Genomic DNA, 18,059 nt, shown 5'->3' on the forward strand with positions numbered 1-18,059 from the left:
ATGGCATGGTGCAGTTGTCTCCTCAAAATGCTGCTTAATCCTGCTGCACTACAGAAACACACAGTTAAAGCAGAATAAAATCACTCATTTTAAATATTTCCTATAATACATTTAGACTGATGAATCCATAAATACATAAACCCATATGTGTTGACATAAATCAATTGAGTAGTGTTTGTTTTACTACGGTACTTCACTGTAGACATTCCCTTTCATATTTGCAAAAATTATCACATGTAATTATTTAATTACATCCTGAATACTTATGTTAAAAAATTAGATTGAGCTGGATTCAAACTACCATCTGTTCTCAAACTAGGAGCTCACTTCTGTTACACCTGCTGACATAGAAACAGTTAGGCAGTAGGTGTTTTCATTACACTCAGTACTGTCCAAAGTGTTGACTGCTGCAACTCTCCACTTAGCATGTTTGAGAAAGATGATCTAATAGAACTATTATTACTTTCTCAATAAAGCAGAGAACTGTATTTGCCCAAAGCTTAAGTACTCATAAATGGGGAAAGCAATAATAATAGTTCTTAATATCATAAAATTTATGACACAAAACTTGCAATATAAACTACATTATGAACACCATAGTATCTGTCAGCTATTTCTACCCTAGCCCATTTGGAGAAGTACTTCTCAAGTTCAAGTAGTAATCATTAAATGCAAATATTGCATATGCCAACACTTTGCCATCTATTGCACAAACCAGTTTCACCATGGTACACTATGGAAAAAGCTGATTGGCATGAATTAGTATGTTTACTGCCTTGTTACTCTTCATCCCATTATAATCCATGTATAAACACAACCAATGGGAAGACATTTGTTACTGACTGAACAAATATTTACTCAGATTCATGCGTCCTGCACCCATGCACTTGAAAATGAGTATGTCAATAGTAGTTCCTAAATGTCAACTACATTATTGAAATAAATAGCACACCTGCATTGTTACATCATCTAAACCTTTATAGGGACAATGCACAACAAGATTGTCTTATACATGTATTAATATGGACAGTAATTCTTCACAAATATAAACACATACACATACACAGTTTCATCCATTATGATCACAAAACATGTGTGTGTCTGTATGTGACAATAACTAAGTAATGTCCATAACATATGGTGAAACAGCTGCATATCTCTCAGTTCTGCCTCATGCAATCCTGACAGCTTTTTGCATCTAGATTGAGAAGCTGTCTTTTAAAGTATGCTTGCACACTGGAAGCACAACAGGAAATACAAAATCCACACTTTTCACACCACTCTAATAATAGGATATGTTACCTATATCATATAATGATGAAAGCATCATCTATAAAGATCACTATGACAAGGCAAAATCATACTTCAGGGATGGTGCAATCATAAACTATTGTGTTATGTGGATGGGAACAAAATGCATATGTGTATTTGTATGCATGTGTAAGTGTGTGTGCATGGTCAGATGGACATCAGTATGTTTCCTACTGTCATCATCCAGTACCATGCAAAACTAATATCCTCACAATTGTACATGCTCTACCAGCAATTTCAAACAGGCCTCCCAACATTGTTTCACAAACATCCAATGATGACCTGTGCTGTGGTACTTGCATTAAGTAGTGAGTTTTCTAGTTGCTGTAACTAGCTAGGTAGTGGTTTTATCTTCACTGAAGTCAACTTATGAGTGTGTGTGCTCAGTTAATTCATATTTGAAAGACCATTTTAGAACAGCATGTGAAGCACTCCTACTGCCATCTTCTGCTCACAAACATACACTGTCGATGTCATCAATTATAAATGTTGTCTGACATTATAAAAAACAAATTTGTGCTGTGGCACTTATGTTAAGTACTGTGCTCTGTAAATGATTATGTAGGGTTTCTATTCTCACTGCAATTAACTTGTGAGACTGTGTTTGTGTTGCATTTCAGAGTCCATTTTAAAACAGCATGTGAGACATTCCTGCTGTCATCTTCTTTATCTTCATCTTGCAAACATAAACTGCTGATGGCATTGACTATAAAGTGTTGTCAGACAATAAAAAAGCTAGACTTATGCTGTGGCATTTGTGTTAAGTACTTTGTTCTGTAAATAGTTAAGAAGGAGGGCTCTAGTCTCACTTTGTCAACTGTGTGTATGTGCTCCTTTCAAAAATCAGTGTGTTAACAATTTTAGAATGGCATGTGAGTCCACAGCAATGTCAGAATCACCTCCAAACATATTCTTGTAACATACACATATGATGTCATCCTGTGTAAAGTACACTATGACATTATTCAAGTCAAACTTCTGTTGTCACTGTAATATATAGTACTTTGTTCTCTAGCTTTTGTAACTTGATATTAAGGGGTTCTAATATGACAGCAGGCAACTTGACTATGTATCCAGTCAAATATTTTTTCAGACAATTTTACACCGAGATGTGTCTCCACATCCATGTCAGGCACTCATTCCAACATGTTCTTCTCAGCATACAATGATGCTAACATACTCCATAAAGTGCAAAGTGACAGTATTAAATTCAGACACACGTGGTGGTACTTCTATTACATTGTATAGAATTCAGCTTCTATACCTACACTGGTGTAATGTTCAAATCAGACCCAGTCTACTGCTCTGTGTGTGTGGGTTGGTGGTACATTGCAGTCATTGTATGATCTTTAGAATCACTTTTTATTTCAATATCACTTAGGAGATCCTTTAATGTAGCCCCATGCATTCAACATCCTTTTTTTTCCTCTGACCACATGACATCCTTCCTGCAGAGGAGTGGGGGATGTCCTCATGTTAATGATACAATAACAAGCCATGAAGCAGAGTCCTTTCATGAGCCTCTGCAATCCATTTCTAGACCACTGCATGTGTGATTGCTAATTCAGTCATAGGGTGGTGCAAATGTCACATATGGACACAGGTGCTATGTAATGCAGTCAAAGAAATATACACATGCACACATAGCCTGACTATCTTCTATCATATAGATATAGTGAATTTGCTTTAAATATTATAATAATATCTAGAATGTTTTGTGATATTGGTCATTAACTTTGTAATGACCTATGGCCTTAGGAACATTTTACTTGTCAATGTTGCTGTCATCGGCGTAATATGTTGAGTTATATATGCACTGTAGGCCTACAAGAGTGCATTGCAATCTGTGATATGATATAATGTATTGATAACCACCGGTGACATTTGATTACATGTTCCTTCCATGGCAACTGTAGTAATATGCCTCCTGAGAACCGTTGACATGGGATAGTACTATGTATATTGCTGGCTTATTAAGGCATGTGTTTTTGTATTGGAGCAGATTAACATTCTACGCAGTTCTTATTCAGCCATCACACTGACACTTAAAGTATGGCACAGGTGTACATGTGTATAATTACCATCATTAAATGTTCTGTGACATACATCAACATAACATCATACTTATCACATGGGCAGACAAGTTCTGTTTCATCCACATGTTGCAATGCTGTGATATACACAAAAATATCTTGTTTTGATTCAATTGCAACCTTGTGGAATACAGTGTAGGAACAATGTTGTTGCTATTTCTAAGGATTATTGAGGTAATCAGCAGCACCATTGTGTGACTTTCAGCATTTGTGTCACTAAATGTTATGCATGAGCCACAACCAGCTCATTTGTAATGTGTCCTTATATGGCATCACACCACTTAAACACAGCTTTCCCATGAAACACATATAGGCATATGTTGCCCAATTGATGCAATTATATGTCATTGGTACAACTGTATGACTGTGTGAACAGTACCACTGTGTGGCATGTAATGCATGGCCAAGGCTGTATTTGGAGCTGTTGTTACAAATCCTTTTTTTTAAATAAGTGTGAAATGTTAATGGGAATACACAAGTATGTGGATAGCTGTTTGTGGATGCCACTAGCCATACTCAACCAGAGAAACAGACAATATGACAGTTTCTCTCAAAATTCACCCCCTGTTGCTTCTGGTCATCAGCCAAAGTAAACATGCAAACATTACTCAGTTTATCTTCTCAGGCAAGCAGCTTATCTGTATGCTATATAAGGCTAAACACACAGAATCTATGAGCCCTGACAACATCCCAGGTTGCCTATAGCAATACTTAAAACATGACTTAGCAGAGAAGTTGGATCCCTACTTAAAAACAGCCTCCAGACAGCCTATGTTCTTGCAGAAGGGTGTACAGCAGCAGTCATTCATCTGTATGGGGGACCATCACCTGATGCAGGGACTTATAGACCCATACTCCTGACTCTTCTCATCTGTGAGGCAAACCAATGAGTCATCATGGATCTTATCAGAAAGGACACAGGTGAATGTCTGCCAAACCCATGTTTTATTTGTTTAGGGTACATCATGTCTGTTAAATCTGTTTGACATCTTAAGAAGGCCACCAAGGGCATGTGTTAGGAAAAGACTTTCATCCTGCATAACTTGACCTGGCCACACTTCGGTATTACAGAGAAACTGTCTCCAGTGGGCATAAACACCAACGTCAGTAAGTGGGTAGACAAATAGATCACATACAAGACACATAATGTCAAAGTGTGTGAAGTCACTTCTAGCTAGAGTCCAGTGAATAGGTTCATACCTTAGGATTCTGTACTAGGCCCTTTCCAGTTCAGTATGTAAGTCTCAGAAGTCAAGACAAACTTACACATCCTTTGTCTAACCAGCTTTGTGGACTAGTGCAAATTGTGGACTTCCTTTGTCTAACCAGCTTTGTGGACTAGTGCAAATTGTGGACAATCAATGAATCCAAGAATGGTAGTGGTATAATGTAAAAAGTATTAACACACACAAAGGATTGTTGCTAGACCCATGGAGACATAGGAGATGAACAAAAATTATGATTAGTTATTTTATGAAAGCAAATGCACAAGCTAATTATAATATAGACAGCACAACCCTATGATCAGACCAAGTGCTATGTGACCTGAGTGCTCAGGTAGATAGTAAGCAAAACTTCCACCAGAATGTGCCCAGAGTGGTGACAAGTTCCTTATACATAGCACAACTTCTGAGTATGGGCAGGGCATCCACATCAAAGGACATTATAGCCCCATTGTTCTCAGCACTCATCACACCAATAATTGAGTATAATGCACCCTTTTGCATGTACCTCACTGCACATCTTCCAGGGTTGACTTATTCAAGTGTATCACTTTTGCCACAGAGAGCTCCCATAGATCTTACTAGCCATACCTAAGTATTCTTTGTGATGCATAACCATCAGGGGTTGAAAGTGCAGAACTCCCTTCAAGGTGTTATACAAGATGCATGTGTGATACATGTTCCTGTGATGCACCCAGTAGATACATGGCTCAGTGACAACATTGATGGCATTGGTTACATTCAAGCAAGTATGGAATGTGTCATATACGTGTCATGCAAAGCTCTCAACTAGCCAGGATTGCTCGAACTTTAAACTACAGGTATAACACTGTCACTCTTAATACTTCCAAAAAGTGATAATTTTTGAGGAAGGTGTGCCTGATTACTCTTATAGATTACTGAATAATAATTACAGTTATATGTGTATAATAAGTCATACTCACATATTTTATGTCAGTGACACAAATTAAAGGTGTTATTATTATGATATTCTCCATGATTGTGCATGCTACCATCTACTGTTGTTCATGAGTCTGTTACCATGTGTCCGGATTGGTTGAGACCTATGGTGAGATTACATTCATATTTCCAAAACTCATTTTATATATCTTCATGATATGCACATACCCCCTATTGTATATAACGTCCATGATAAATATCCTCTCCAGTGATCATATCAGGGTACTTATATCACAAGCAATCATCTCCATTGATAGGTGCCCTTGTGTGATAATCACATAATGTGCAATAACTGTGTGATGATATGACTATACCCACAGAGTAAGTATAAACCAGCACTGTTTTTAATTAGCTTATTTGCTAATTAATAATAATTAGAATTAGCAGTTCATTTTTGCTAATTAATTAGAACTAGAATTAGCTGTCTGACATCTAATTAATTAGAATTTGCAAACGTTGAAACTAATTAGGCTAATTTGATTTTTAATAGCAACTTACTGCCGACTGTCTTAACTTGCAACTTGCAATCCAAGTGTTCAACTTAAAAACAATGTAGTCAATGTAAAATCATAAAAGTTAAGCAGTATCTCTAAGCACATGTTTAGCTAAATAATCAACTGCACAGTAAAACACATTTAAAACCATAAAATAGTAAAATCATCAAATAGTAATGTTTATCAATTGGTCTCTCTTGCACTTGGCAATGACAAGCCACTTCAGTGATGTATTACTAAGTCTACTTCAACTAGCTGAAGCAATGCAGCCAGCAGCACTGAAAACACTTTTAACATTTGCTGAAGTGGCAGTTATACAGTGGTGCTTAAGATGTAACTTGTATGGCTGGAAATGATTCTTGGCATGCGATGTCACTTCAGTGGACTAGTGGCTCCAAGTTTCTGCATGGTGATGACAAATGCAACCCCGATTCTGATTCAGTGTTGTTTATTGGTGTACTCTTGTTTTCCATCACATGCGAAAACAGAATGTCTGGCTGTGAAGCTGATGGTTGTTGCTGTGGTATTGGTGCATGGGCAACTTATTCTTCTGCAGGTAGTCAATGTTTATATGATTGACTTAGTACTTGCATCTCAGTCAATAATGCTTGTTGTGCTGCATTGCTGTCACCTGGAGCTGTTGTCCACCTCAGTTTGAATCATGGATGCACAGCTGTGGTGATCAGGCAATGTGCCTGGCAAAACAGATAAGCACATCTGTTGCTCAGTGATGCCAAGAGACCAAACTTGGCTGATGTACAATGCTGTAGTTCAATCTTTTCTATGTGTTTCTTCAAGACAACTATTGTCAGTAGAATCTGACTACTCATCACAACAACTTCAGATGGCAGGTGAATAGCAACCACTTCAAATGACTCAAGAGATTTCTCATAGTACAGCAAAGTCATTTGGAGAGTAATTCCAAATGGCTGAATATTTCAAACTCACTGAAGGATTCCTTCATGTTGTGATTCAGGCTTAACAACTGCCAAAATCATTGACCGGTTATTTTACCACTGTGATGCTTCTGCCTTCAACAGCTCCATAGCTCGGCATGACTTATGAAGAGCTGACACAAAACTATCACATTTGGCAAGGACATTGTTTATCTTTGCAAGGCTTCAGCAAGTCCAGAGTGAATTACCAACTGCAAAGTGTGTGCCATATACGTGTAGCACACAGGTTCTGGACTGCTATCCTCTTCTTCAAATCAGTCCCAATCAACTGGAACATGTCCCACCTCCTCTCCTGCTTCATCTTTATCACCTTCCTCTCTTTATCTGTATCTATCACATCAACGGGCATCAGGAATGCCTTCACTATGTTGGTGTAATTATCTGTGACTATTCTGACAACTGTCATCATACTTGTGAATTGTTTCATAACAGATTGATAAATTACGGACATGTTTTCTGCAGTATGTGAGCTTGTAAACCTCTTCATGCTCACCAGTTGGGTTTCCATCTTCTGGGTGTGTACGAATGACAGGTTTACTCTGGAGAAGCCATGCATTCACTGACTGGACCATATATCAGCTTGATCACAGCAATACTGAGAATTGTTCATCATCTTCTCAATTGTTTTTGTTACCTGTTTGCACAGATCATGAACTTGCATGGTAAACTTTGCTCTGGTTGTAGACCACTCATTAGAAAACAAAATCCTTCTTTTTTGACAAGACTCAAAGAAAGCATATCTATTATGACAAATCTGATGACAGCATTATCAAATCTGTCTCTTGAAATGCTTTGTGATGACGGACGAAAATATTTATTCAGAGAACAAATACCGTCCAGATCCTATTGCAGATTCTTCATTTTCATGTTTCTTTCTTCCTCATAAGTGCTATATTTGCCAGGATTTTATTAGCTTTGAGTAACTTACAAAATTAGAAGTCACCCTTGGTGGCTGCCAGTTGTTGGTAATTCTTTTCTTGCAGGCCTTACATGCTCCAGAACATTGCATTTTATTATAATTTATCACATTTAGTTTAAAATCAGTGAAAAAAGTTGCAACATTATCCGGTATTTCTTGAACAAAGTCTGCCATGTTTACAATTAAACTAAACAGTAAACAGGAACTGGAAGATGGAAGTTACATGCTGTGTAGGTAACTAGGTTAAGTGTGATTTGCAACTGAAATTGGAATAGGTTGCTGCTATAAATACATAACAAAAACTTGTTACGCAATTTTATTTTTGATTGTAAAATATATCTAATTAAGCTTCTAACTAAGACATTTTAATTAGAATTAGTTCAAAATACCTAATTAATTAGAATTAGATGTTTATTCTAATTAATTAGAATTATAATTACCATATTTTCTAATTAATTAGTTAATTAATTATAATTAGCTACTTAATTAGACAGCACTGGTGTAAGCAGCAGTACGTACTGTATTATGTATGTATTTGATTAATGTTCATGCTACAACTGTCTTGTCTTTGTGGTGTATATACACTGAAATGCCATCATCTGGTGTATATTACAATGTTTCATTTGCCCTCTTCTCCTTTCTTCATTCTTACCATTCATCTGTGTATCCCTTTTCAATATATACACTTCCCAGAATAGTGTATTTATATTGCAGTTTATGCACCCTTAATAATCACCACTAAATCTTTATTTCAGTATGGATAAAATATTTTTGTACTGTACAGTGCACTGACTACATTGTCCTATAATGTGTTAGAACTATATTGATTGCCTTAAATTAAAGTTGTCAGTCATCATGGCTGTCTTCTCAATCATGTAGAACTAATTTGCATGTAGGTAAACATGTCTGCATATCTGAAGGTGTTCATGCTGCATTACATGGTTTCCTGGACTGCAACACTGTTGCCAACCATGAAACCTCACTTGTATCTGTGTAAGCATGATGCACAGCAGGCATATGCAATTAGCACTGCTGCTCATCATGTGAACATGTTCATAGATTTCTAGGTTCATATGATGATACTAGGCTATTGGCCTGGAGGCCCTTATAAGCCTAGCCAAGAATTTCATCAACATTCTCTAGACCTCAGCATTATTTGAGCTCACCACAAAGGAAATCATATTTCATGTAATAAAAATCACACATGTGAAGAAACAATCCCCAGGATTCATAAAGCTCGGTGCAAGGCCAGCATTAGGCTTGCGCCGACTGTGTGGCATGAAGATGGCGCAGTAGCACCAAATGCATATTAATGAAGGTGCGCTGCCGCCACAGCCACATGCATAGGAAAGGAGCGCAAGTGCATAGGGCGTGTCGAAGTGCCGCACGGAGGCGTGGAAATGTCAGCTGTCGACGTGCAACCTAAAATGCTTGCATATAACAATTTGTAAGCAATAGTAATCACACCTGTCAGTGTCTGTGGATACTGAAATGTATGCAAAGCATGCAAGACAGTTCCTGCGAATACAAAATGAAGAAGCAAACACAAATGCATGTTAGGGAATAACAGGTCCCTATCCCTCGAACAAATGACATTGAAAACCATGTGCCCATAGTCCAACGCACTGTAGATAGTTATACCAAGTGGAAGCGAAACGCATCATGTTAGCTTGCCGCCAATAGGTACATCCAGCCCAATGTTCAGGGTCACCAGCTGACCCATATTGTGAGGGAGAGTACACAGCTGGGCAGATGTATCCATAACAAATCCACGATAAATGTAAATATCTAGCGACCGTATGACAGAATTATATCCCACAACACATGTAATAGTCACATACAATAGGTATGTCCGTATTTAACATACCATATGTGACAGGAAATAGAATAAGCATGTAAACAAAACAGAAGGAGCATATAAACTGCTACAACAATAACGCAACATGTAGGCTTAAAGGAACAGTATTATCTGTAGCGTTAACTGTGGGTATGTGTTGTCCAGTACAATCAGATATGTGTCCGGAATATATCCCATCCTGGACATAGGAAAAGGTGGCATCCTACCAATGATCAGAACAGTCGGCCAAAATCCGCAGATCTGCGGTCCAAGCCGTACTTGTCAGGATGTGTCACAGTTGGAATGGGTATTACCCGGGTGTACCAACCATGTCATGAAAGTTAAGTATGGGTGTGTACCTATGTGCGTAATGTATAGCATGTGGAAGGTGAAACATGTCAGAGTAGTCCACACAACCATACAGGTACCTGACATATGTAGTGTATGCAATGTGTTACCTTGACTGTGTCATGGGCCATCAACCAAAGCAGTGATGGATGGAGTGTCAGGAATATGTGTGTGGGGGGGATGGGTAATGGTATAATCCTCAAAGGCGAGACTGTGTTGTATGCAGAATAGGTGAACTGGAGGTGTATGAGGGAGCAGCGGGTGAAGCAGAAAGAAACACAAAGAACATGTATACACATCTGCAATACAGCCAGACAGGCCATACTGTAGAACACAATCCCACAAACATATGAATATTAAAATGTGCGATACAAATGTACAGAAATGTCACCAGCACATACCCACAGATTGGTCTTGATGGAACTGGTCAAATAAAATGCAACACACCTGGATGCATAATGGAATACCCAGTATCCCCTCCACAGCACACAACCCAGCCCCATACCTGAACGTCCACCAAATCCAGCCATACTTGGCCTACTAGTTTGGCGCAGCCACATCTACACATAGTGACCACTACTCATATGTAGTAGGCAGTGTCACCCTAGGCAGTTTCAGGATTGCAAACTATGTATCCCTTGCATGTAAAACCCCCAGCACATTTTCGTAATGCCAGAAGAATGGTCGGTATCGGTTTTGTTAAATTTTTGGATATCCCTCATGGGATAAGCAACCTGTGTAAACATTAGAATGGGTATCAAGACACAATGCCCAGTCCTATAAACATATGGACACAAGTTGGAATGTGCAGTAGTGGTGCACGAGACTGTCCAGCCCTAAATGGTCATGCAGAACCTACTACCCAGGATCAAACACCTGCCAGTGACGCACGTGTCCCAACACGAATAATCGAGAGAATATATTGCACACATTTGCATAGTGGCACATGGAAATAGGGTGATGAAGGCACTGACATAAACAGGATACCCCCTGATCTACTGTGTGAGGGATAGTTACAGTGTGGGCAGGTGTGTCCTGACCAACAATGATACAATGCCGAATGTCCTGTGATTGTAGGAAATAACTATGTACCATACTGCAAGTAACAGTTGCTTAAAGCAGTCACGTCAGGATAGAAAATACATAATTCATACAAGAAACAGACTAACAACTAAAGTGCTAAAGTTATAGGCTCACAGCTAGGAAACTAATGAATGTTCTAAACCTGCACTGACCATGGGTATGTGTTGGCCTAAACAATCTGGTGTCCCCAGAATATATCCCAACCTGTACATATGACAATGTGGCAACCCTACCAATGGTCAGAGCATTCGCACAATAACTGGCCAGCCTCTTAATCACTCACAAAGCCAGTGACCTTTGGAGGAAAGGTGTTGAATGAGAATGACTACTTACAACAATGAAGAGTAATAGACGCATTTAACTGCATAAAATTAGTAGTAATACGAATCTGTCAACACGTTCCAATTTAATAGCACTAATATGGTAGAAGTGTCTGTGATTGTCCCTGATTTGTCATAGCCTTGCCCCTGTCACTGTAGAAACTAATCCCCGAGTATCACAGAGGTCCATACACATATGTACACCAACCAACTGTCACATCTGTTGACAGAGCTATTGCATACCTGTAGTGAATTTATAACTGATGTCCAGAATGATATTCATTGTATCTATAAATGAGTAAAGTAATTAAATGTGAAGGGAAAACACAATGCTCTGGAGAGGGCAATGTGTAAAGGTGGGTCATGGCTGCGATATCAGGTGCATAATGGCTGTTATGCATGGAAATGCAACACGGGTATGCTGGAGAAACTATGGATATGCGATTATGGACACAGGAGTGCTAGGGTATGTTGAGCCAGTTGCAATGTAGCGGCCCATGGAGGTTAGCTACTACGTAGGTGCAATTCCCAGATAGAGCGTCATCTGCATGGAGACATGCATGAATGGGCATATCGTTGTTGGACGTTGTGCATCAGGGCTGGCAGCCTGGCACATAAAACCTAAATGCCACCCATGAGCAGAACGGAGTTCTGCTGTGACAACCCCAAACCGGGAAAAGCAGAAAGACACAACTACATGCAGACATCAGTATGTTGACGTACAATCTCAGTAACACAAACACTCATTCTATTAACATTAATAATATGAATGTGCACAGAAACAAACACAGTAGCAGGAATAACAGGCTGAGCATACGAGTAATAGGTCGAGTGACACTGTATCACATCACACTTATCAGCAGCACCCCAGCCATGAAAAATGTGCGACATCTGTCCACTGTATAATGTGCAGTATAGTGATCACAAGTTCACCGGAGTGAAGTGTCTGTGTCATAATGACTAAGGCAATAGTATGCTGTTGAAGCAGAGATAAAACCCAATATGCATGTGTAAGTGTCTATATCTGGGAAATGTATAGGTTAACAGACACACAGATGTATAGATATATAAAAATATATATATATATATATATATATATATATATATATATATATATATATATATATATATATATATATATATATATATATATATATATATATATATATACTACAGATATATATATAGATATATATTTATATATATACACAAACAACAGGTATTGATATATAAACAGACACACAAAACAAATATATATGTCATTGTAGATATACACATGTACATAACTAGGTTACTTTACAGAAATTAGGGGTAACATATATACAGCCCAGATATATGTGACTGCGAGATTCAATAAATAAATGCTGTACCCCCCACACCACCCAGCTAGGCCAGTCAGACATACAGACAGGCAAAAAAGATTACTACTCTGCTGCTGTCCAAAACACCGGGAGGAAAGTAGGAGTGGGAGAGATCTGCATGGTCTACACTTTAAACATGGATAATGGTGTCCCTTGCGGGACCCCAAAAAGTCAGTGTATGTGTCAACATGTTGTCATCGATGTGAGCAGGATGTAGGTGTACATGGAACAGTAGGTTGTGCAAGTGTGATAATACATGGGTTGACAAAACGTACGACGTGTCCCGAGACGGGGAGAGTGGGCAATGTGTAGGGGTGTGCTCATACTGCAGCAGCACTCACAGTAAGTATATGTCATGACTGCTGTAGAGGGGTGCCAGGTAGGTGGACCATGGGTATGCAATAATGGGCTTAAGTGTGCAGGTGCTGGTTAGCAGAGATGTAGTAGTCCTGCTCAGTGGAAGTCATTAGTATTCCTATGTGGGAATAGCAGATGCCTATACATCCTAAACCTGAAGAGCACATCTACCGGATAGTCTGTAAACCATCGGGGGAATTCATAGAGACCAAATCAGTGCCGTGTACCTGATTAGCATGGACATCCATAGTTATGAATCAGAATGCAACAAGGTCCAAATAAACACTTGAAGAACTAGTGATATTAGGTGGACAGGTGGCGGAATACAGGTAATGACAGATGACAACATGTATGAGTCATAAACGGCATGTACCTCGACAAACGTGAATGAATACATATGCTCTGTGACTGTCAATGTATCTGGTTAATAGAACCAATCATCTAAATTTGTCCCACAGGGTGTTATGCAGTGTTCCTGATACAGGGTTCATTCTCCCCCATTGGTATGTGAGATCTGCTAGTGATGGAAAGTGCATAATTTGATGACCACCTCAGGTAGAGGATAGCATAATAGATGAGGTTCCACACCCGTACGCCTTTGAGTGACACACCCGTCTGGGCAGTTGTGTCCTGCAAAATGAATGTTATGGCACATGGCCTGTGAGTTCGTGAAAGGAGCCCATATATTGTGTGTAGTGGTGTCAGAAATTAAATTGTTGTATCAGAAACAGCTACATGTAATAGGAAACAGTATTAGCAATTATAATGCTACAAGAATAACCTTAATGTATGCAAACTGTGGAAGTAGTCAGTTTACAACTGGCTGTGGGTATGTGTTGCCTTGACAGATGTGATAGCTCTACATATAGAATCTATAGGGCCGCCACCATTCTGAATGGCCAAAGTGGGACCTGCTCTGTACAAATGTCAGACGTACCAGGGCAGAACATACCTACAGCCATGCATAGTACAGCAATATACATATCAGCAAATCAAAGCATAGTCTAGCAGCTGTAAAGTTGCTTATGCTACTACATATAATATATCGACATGTCAGGTATACAAGACCTGTAACAAGCAACTACTACAGACACGTAGAATATGAGAATGTCCCCTAATCAGGGCAGTTGCAATGGTTAGAGTATTGTCACATGCCATATGCCTAATGAGGGACTGTCCCATGCAAAATGTGAAAGGTGTTATTCCTACAGTCTCCCTTTGTGCAATCTGAAAGGTGGAAAACGTACAGTAGGTATGCGGTAGCATGACTCACCGGACAGCTGCGTTTACAAAATCATATTCACATGTCAACATTGCAGAGTATCATTTCCTATGTATCAGGCAGATGGGAGCAGATCGTATGAGGAACACGCATATAATATGATTACGTCACTGGACAGGCCGCAGTGTCCGTACAGTCGAACGCCTGCTGTCGCAAAATGGTTAGACATACCTGATACTGTAGTCATGTAGTCTAATTTAATACGCATCACAAGGGATCACACACACACAGCATGAGTGACAAAAGTAAGCAGAAATTTTGTTGAGCAAGCGGCTGTAAACGTGTTGGACTACCAGTATGCCAGTAGTGCACTGTCAAAGGAATGTGGAGTCTAAATGGGTAAAAGATGCTGTAACCAGAGATCAGCAGTGCTTAACACTGTGCAAACCCACGCACAACTGCTCCCACCTGCTGGAATGTGCATTACCCAGTCCGTATCCAAAGGCGTCGGTCTGTCCACAAACAAAGAAGCGCCCTATTCACATGTTGGTAGCAGCACCCTGTGCACATAGCTCATGTGAATTAACAATAGACCATGGCATATGTACAGACAATAGACCACACACACACACACCATAAAGTGCAGTCATCCAACAGTATAGCAATGTACTGGCAGATATGTCTGGACCACTGGTGTATGCATGGCTGGCCATCCTGTGTGTCAGTGTGTGAGCATGCCCAGTATGACTGTTACGCATGTTGTCGACTGACATTACCATCATACTGTCATGTGTGTGAGCATGCCAAGTATGGACAACTGTATCACATGTGTCACATGTCCAGATAGTCAGTACTGTGTTGCCAACCCCTCCATTCTATACAGACAGGTGTCATGCTGTGTCTGCAGGGTAGCTACTGGTCATGTGGCATTGACAGTTGCTACATGTCTGCATAGCGTGGGGGGGCATCCAACTGCATCCACAGTCCTACACAGCACCGTGGATGGCACACATGACTCTCACATGTGTAGGTTGGACTGGGAGCACAGCTGACAGTTGTACACATCTGCTGCTACTGTACTGGTATGCCAGGTACTCCATGTCAGTGTGTGGACCTACCTAAATTGCCGGTTGGAGGGATACCAGTGTACGTCAGATCCCAGCGTTAAATACCAGCACAATGGTGTTGGACGTCCTAGCTTTCACAACCTACATCAAACCGCCTGGCCTGCTGTAGTCTGTGTGTCTTTGGGTGTTGGGGTCATTCATTGGGCATATCCATTGGCCATTGTATATCATTTGTCTGTATTGGTCCACACCTGTCCAGCTGCATGGAATGTGTGTGGGCTGTACGGACACACATGATGTTCAGCCCATAATATGCAGTGGGTTAGGACACCCTGTGTACTACTGGCTACCATTGTGACCCCCGTATGTGCTACAGATGTCATGGTGCCACTATGGACGTGTACTGTCTGCTGCCCTAACAGTCGGCCACCAAAGTCTCTTGTATGCTCACATACATACCATAGCAATGGGTAAATACACATTCTAATACAACTGCCACTTTTTAGGTCGATAGACGTACCCTGGGGGTGTTCTGGACCTGAGGATGGTGCTGGAGGGCTGCCTATGTCGGATGCACACAGTGCACCTCCTATAAATGGCTGAGCACAGGTAGTGTCATGTTTGGCATCCATTGTACTGTGTGCGGGTCAGAGAGGGGACATCCATGGGTACCTACTGTGTCAGTGCATATGCTTTTTGTTGCCTCTTTGCCAAGGGCAGGTCATACTGTGCACGGCCTTTTGCCGACTGGGCCTTGCTCAGGTAGTTCCTTCGCCAAGTCACACTATGCCTGTACAGGCCTTGGCAGTGGTGTTGGGCCGTGTGGCCCTGCCCCATGCTGTTCCTGCAGCAACTGTTACTGCAGGATCAGAATGTGTAGCATAGCAAATACCTTAACAAATTGTGTGCATGTAGCTAGCAAATACTGCAGGGCTCCACTGGATGTGTCCGGATACCAGAACCATGAACTGAGCATCCCAAACACATGCTCAATTACATGTCTTGCCTGTGCATCCGCCTTATTATGGTGTGAGTGTTCAGGTGTGTGTGCATTGCTGCTGGGTGTCATCAGCCATGACACCAGTGGTTACCCAGCATCCCCCACTAGGACACTGTAGGGGATGTCCATATTGGCAAAGGTGTGGTACAGCTGTGTCAGAAGCCATATATCAGAATCATCATAGCTTCCAGGGCAGACAGCACACACATTCAATCTAATGCCCTGGCCATCGCATATGGCCTAGCTGTTGGAGGGTATGCCCCTGCAGTGACTGTAGGCCCTACCCTGCTCACTGGGTGTTGCTTTGATGTGTATGTGTGTGCAAGCTATAGCACCCAGTACCCCAGGGTAGTCATCCATGTGGTTGAAGAGATGCATATTGCTGGTCTACTAATCACGTGTGTTGAGGACATGTACGTGCTCACTAGCATGTGTTGACATGGCATCTGTGAACTGATGCAATACTCTGGCTGCAGATTCCTGTGAGATCCCCGTGATAGCCCCAGTTGTGCTGTGTGAGGTACCTGTGGCTAGTATACTCAGGCCAACACATACCATGGTATCCACTGTGATGGGTTTCCCTTGGCCTGTTTGATGTGTCAGGTGTGGCAGGCACAGGTCAACAAGCAGCTGTAGGAGGTCTCTGTCCACCCCATAGTGTTCCACCATCCCCAGCTCATGTAGCCCCTGGTAAGTCACCCTGGGTCTATAAAGTCTTATGTCACCCCAGTAAGGGATGTTCAGCAGCATACACATCTTCACTGCCCTCAGCCTCCTGCACATGTTGGTCTATGTTGCCTGCTGCAGCCCTTATCATTTGGTTGTACTGTGTCGTGAAATATCCCCGCAGGTATACACCGGTGGTGTAGAGTGCGGAAGAAACCTGTGTGTATGATGCTTGCTCACATTACCGTACTGTATAGGTGCATAGGCCATGTCATCTGCTGATTGTGCTGATCATCACCTGTTTGTGCAGCCTGTACACCCTGACTACCCCGCCACTGCTGGTGTCCCTCCCAATGTCACCAGGCAGGTATAGACACACCCCTAGCTTAGGTGTGCTAAGGCAGGAGCACTCCTGAGGCACAGTTCTGCAATGTACGTACAGTATGCCTGACCCCCCCCTCCCATGCTGTCAACTATATTCGAGCCCTGCAACCAGCTAACTACACACATACACTCCAGGTATCTGCATCACACCCTGGGGATAAATGGGATACACTATTGTCAACCTCATCTGCATAGTATAGTCTTCTAATGAATAGTTATATGACCCATACCAAACCTTCACATTCATAACCACTGCTTAGTGTCATTCAGATCCATACACAACTGGTAACAGGTGCCTTACTATCACCTTATTCAATGTCCCATGGTCTTCCCAGCAACAAAATAACCGGTGTCTACACGACTCCAACCCGGGACCCTGCACACAAAAGACAATGTGCATTACCACTATGCCATGGCAGATATACATACATTCTATGTTATCACGTACAGATCATCTG

Source organism: Protopterus annectens, chromosome 3.part1 (assembly GCF_019279795.1).
Source record: "Protopterus annectens isolate FY-2018-M chromosome 3.part1, PAN1.0, whole genome shotgun sequence".
Classification (NCBI taxonomy): Eukaryota; Metazoa; Chordata; order Ceratodontiformes; family Protopteridae; genus Protopterus; species Protopterus annectens.